We start from the raw sequence: 5545 nt of genomic DNA, 5'->3' as shown, positions 1-5545 counted from the left end.
TCAACTATATCTGGGAACTGAGGGCTCTGCTCTCAGGTGTGCAGGCACACCTGCCAACTGGCTTTCAACTCTCTGTGCAGGCGGAAACCTGAAAGGTCCTGCCCCTGAGTACTCCTAGGTCCCTGTGCCCAACAGGCACAGATGGCACTAAGCAATTTCCTCTTGGGTTAAAAATGTGGACAGCAAGTATTTGTCTCCTCTGAGTTCTCCAGAGTGTCTACAATTCTGTGGGTCCAGCTCTCTCCCTCATGGGATTTGCATGCCAAGATCTGTGGTACCAGCTCAATTCAGTTACAGGCACAGCCAGAAACTGGAAGTGTCCTGTCCCAGTGGACTTCTGCCTATGTGTTCTGAGTCCACCTGGCAGGTCACGTGGAGCAGAAAAGTTGGTCTTACCTCTGCTTTCAGGTGTGTAGGCACTCCTGTCCTCCTGTCAACTGGTTTTCAGCTCTCAGCACAGGCAGAGACCCAAAGAGTTCTTCAGCTGACTGCTCCTAAGTCCCTGTGCCCAGGGTGCACAGATGGCACTAGGCGATTTCCTCTTTGTTCAAGAATGTAGGCAGAAAGTATTTGTCTTCTCTGAGTTCTCAGGAGTTTCCGCACTTCTGAGGGTCCAGCTCTCTCCTCCATGGGATTTTGGTGCAGAGAGCTGTAGTAACTGTTTAGTTCAGTTCCAGGCACTGGAAGAAACCAGCCAGTTCCTGCTGCTGACTGCTCCTATATTCCCTGAGTGTCCTCTTTGACAGAAATGTCTTTTAGACTATTCCCTCTCTCTAATTATACCCCAAATATTTGCCTTCTCACCCAAAGATTCCAACCCTGTCTATTCTAATAGAGTGCTACTGACCTCCACTATCCAAACGGCTTTCAGACCTTCTAAATATTATCTTCTGGGAGTGGACTTCCTACGTCTATTTAATTGGGCCTCCAATCCTTCTGTTGTGACCAAAGGAATTCCAATTTACTACTTCTGATTTTTTCAGTGGCCCTCAGATTTCATTTTCCCTAAGTAGTCTTCAAATATGCCTTTCTGACTAAGGAGGACCTTGTATTGTCCTCCTCTGATACAGGAAGTTTTACACACACACACACACACACACACACACACACACATCCAAATTTTAGGACCTATAATATTTCAATCCTCCTGATCACCCAGGTTTAAAGTACCATAGCCCAAGCTTAGCAAGTACAACCCAGAACAGAAACTCACTGCCTCAAGGAAGAAACCAAAATGAAACCATTCATTCCTAGAGGTAGCAGCGGAAGATATGCTTGAGGAGGTGAACCAGCATGGGACTGTCAGCCAGATATTTTATGAATGCTCAGACTGCTACCTGACTGGGTAGCACATTCACTGCAGTGGCAAGATGATCGAGTCTCTGATGAGGATCTACGGGCTGAACAGGTTGTACCTGGAATGTGCTCCACTGCATGAGGTAGGCTGGGACTTTGATCTCATGTCAAGGAAAGAGTATGCAAATTTAAACTCTGCCCAACCAAATATGCTGGTTACCTCTACAAAGGGCTTTTAGATTTCCAATTTCTACCCAAGAGGCCCTCACATATTTCCCCTCTGACCCTGGGAGTCTTGTATAATTTTCATGGCTCTTAGGTTCTCATTTCTTCCCCATGCCCTTTGCCCTCTCACCTCTCTCCAGTAGTCATACATCTCTGACTAGTGCTGGGACATTTTCAGTCTGAATATGAAGACATCAACAGTGACCACATACTCTAATGGGATCTTAAAACTCCATCTCTGGCCAAGGGCACTTCAGACATTCCTTTCTCATTACGTGGGATCTCTATACCAGCATCTTTATTCAACAGCCTCTGGTTTTAGCTTCTGGCTACACTTTGCTCAAAGAGACATCCCATTTACACAATGTGGACAAAGAGGCTTTGGGCATTCTCCTGCTCATCAATATAACATTCCTCCCTTCAGGTCTGAGGTCTTCAGGGCAAGGAGATGCTGGAATAGCAGTCATCATCTTCAGGGCATTCATCATTAACGGAATGGTCCCAACTGTCTTGACCAAACATGGATGGTTGAATACAAACCTGCCAGGCTGACAAAGCACTAGAAACCAACCCACATCTTGGAACCCTGTTCAGGTTGCTGCACATCCTCCTGAAGATGCCACAGATGACATGGTTACTTTGATTGTTGTTGTTCTCTTCTTGGTGATGTTGTTTTCTTGTAAGTTTAGAAGAGGACTTCTTGTTATTTTGTTCTTATGTTAGTCATCTACTGGCATTAAAAACCAACAACTGGCTACTAAAATATTTCACATATTTTATTCTATTTGGAAATCACAATGTATACATATCTTTTCCCCTACTGTTTCAACGACTTACCACTATGTCAATCTCTTTTACAAATGTAATCATTTTAACCAATATTCACATGAATATATATTTTATGTGCAAAATTATTTCCTGTTCTGTGTTGTTTTTCACTGGATGACAGTTTCATTTGAAGTCATTTAGAAGACCATTTCGTACTGATGTGTCTTTAAAATATGTGTTTTGGAGCTGATGGTATATGATTGAATATCTCCAACACCATAAACAGCTTCTGTAGCATTGCTGTCTAGTGGATTATAAGTATTAGTTATTACACAACAACAACTGAAGCAATGAACAAGTATGGGAAAGAGTTTTTAGGATACAATCCCTAGAAACAGCCAGAAACAAAGGAAACCCTAGTTAATTTATCAAATCTATGACAATCAAAGAACATTCTGTGTTTTGTGAGGGTGTTTGTAGAAGACTTCTCAGTTTGAATGTCCAAACTTTATGTTTTAATTGGGGATAATAAACTATGTTCAGTCTCTCTCTCTCTCTCTCTCTCTCTCTCTCTCTGTGTGTGTGTGTGAAGTAAAGGGAATGATTTTTAGATCATCATCACATCTATGTGTCTGTCTATCCATCATCTATGTATATAAGTATGAATGAATACATTTATGTAGTTGCGTTTGCAAATATCTATCATCTATCTATTCCTCTCTCTGTTTATCCCCCCTCTGTTTATCTCTCATCTCTGAATATACGTATATATGTAGCTAAGTAGGTGTGGTAGTTTGAATATAATTGGTCCCCATAGGGCCATAGGCAGAATTAGGAGGTATAGCCTTATTGGAGTACGTATTTCCTTGTTGATGGAAGAGTGTCACTGGAAGAGGTGAGCTTTGAGGTCTCATACATGCTCAAGCCATGTCCAGATGCATTTTATCCATCTGCCTTGTTCCTGCTCCAAGACCAGCTCTGACAGTGTGTTCATAACTAAGAGGATTATGGTTTGGTAGCATGTAAAGTACAGATACACTACATGCAGGAAGGCTGCTTTAAGAGCTCTAAATAGTTTTAAACATGGCTGTCATTATTACATTTGTTGGGTGAAGGAAAGCTCAACCACTATACATACATGCTCACATTTGGTGAATGGAGCAACTACAACTTAATCTTTTCTCACACTGCTTGCTTGCTTATCCTCAAAATCAAGAGTGTAAATGAAATGTAATTTTATATTCTATTTTCTTCTAGTGTACTATTTAGTATATGTAAGAAAAGTATGCCCCTCAATATCCTACCATGATCAAATTGTTTATAAATGGATTAAAGACAAAATTAATATAAGAACCCACACACATTCCTAAATAAGCGACTTGCTATAGATTAACAAGGTATAAGCAAACAAAGTAATTTGTAAACCAGTTTCTCTTACTGGCAGGTTGCAATTTGCAGTTACAAAGAAATGATCACTTACTTTACTGTTTATCTCAAAAAAGCAACCTTATAAAAATTTTAAAAGAATCATAGAATTAAACTTTTATATAAAACAATTAGCCAATTCTACTTTGAATTCTCACAGTGCACATCTATTCATTAACTGTTTTTTATTAAATCATATCATTAAACTGATAGGAAAATGTGTACAAGGAATTAATCATCACCTGATTACCAGACCAGCTTTTGCAAGAAAGGCATGCTTGTTGGTAGCAGTGGGGCTGCCATTGTTCTTGTTTCCTGATCTTAAAATCATCTGGAGATGGGGAGGGGGAGTGGGACGAGGACCTGTGGGACAGTGGCCAAGGAGGGGGGCAAACACTTGCCTGTAAAAATAAAATAAAATTAAAGAAGTAATGCTTTGGTCTATACTCAAAAGTGTGCCTCTTTAAACTATAAATTCTCCTCTAAGGTTTTCTACATCAAAACCACTATCAAAAACATCTCTATTTTGTAGAGGAAAGGGTTTACTTGATTTATTCTTCCACATTATTGCTTATCACCAAGGGAAGTCAGTACAGGTATTTAAGCAGGACAGGAATTTAAGCAGGGCAGGAACCTACAGGCAGAAACTGGTGCAGAGACGATAGAGGGGTGCTGCTTACTGGTGTGCTTCACATGGCTTGCTCAGACTGCTTTCTTATAGAACCTAGGACCATGAGCCCAAGGATGACACTACCCACAGTCCCTCTGCACACCCAGCACTAATTAAGAAAATGCCTTCCTAAGCTTTGCTGGCAAATGGATGGAACTAGAAATTATCATGTGTGAGGTAACTCAAATCCGAAAGAACATGTCTGGTATATTCTCAGTAATAAGTGGATATTAGGCAAAGAAAAGTACAGAATACCCAAGATACAATCCACAGAACTCATAAAGGTCAACAAGCTGAAGGGCCCAAGTGAGAACATCTCAGTCCCACTTTGGAGGGAGAAGAAAGCAACCAGAAGGGGGGGTGGAGGGAGGGACTGAGGAGGGAAAAGGGGTGGAGGTGTGGGGAGAGGGGAACATGATTTGGTAATGGGTGGAATAAAAGGACAGAAACCCTGAGATCTGGCAGAAAGAATGAAAACAGGCGACCTAATGGGAAGGAGTTTGGGAGGATTCTATAAAATGTACTGGACAACTGGGAAGTGAGAGACCCTCAGGACTCAAGGAGGGGCTAGATGAAATGCCCTACAGTGGGGAGAGAGAACCCACTGCCAGCTGAAAGACAGATCATCAAGTGAGGGATACAGACAAAGCTCTGACCCATGATTCTTCATGTCTGAAAGAAATGCAGGGATGGAAATAGAGAAGAGCCTGAGGAAAAGAAAGCCAAATTGGGATCCAGCTCAAGGGGAGACCCCAAGACCACACAACCATTACTGATACTATGGGGCATTCACAAAAAAAGACCTACCATGACTGCCCTCCGAAAGATCCAACAAGCAGCTGAAAGAGTCATTTGCAGATATTTGCACCCAACCAATGGACAGAAGCTGCTGACCCCTGCGGTTGAATTAGGGAACCTGTAGGAGGACCAGCAGACCTAATTAACGTAAACCCCCAAGATCTCTCAGAAACTGGACCACCAACCAGGCAACATACACAAACTGAGATGAGGCCCCCAACACATGTACAGCAGAGGACTCCCTGGTCTGAGTTCAGTCAGAGAAGATGTACCTAACCCTGAAGAGACTGGAGGCCACAGGGAGTGTAAAGGTCTCGAGTGGTGGGAGATGGGGAGACATCCTCGTAGAGGGGAGGGAGATGT

The sequence above is a fragment of the Rattus rattus genome, chromosome X (genome assembly GCF_011064425.1).
Source record: "Rattus rattus isolate New Zealand chromosome X, Rrattus_CSIRO_v1, whole genome shotgun sequence".
NCBI classification, from domain to species: domain Eukaryota; kingdom Metazoa; phylum Chordata; class Mammalia; order Rodentia; family Muridae; genus Rattus; species Rattus rattus.
The sequence above is the reverse complement of the archived record's forward strand: the minus strand, read 5'-3'. Positions refer to the sequence as shown.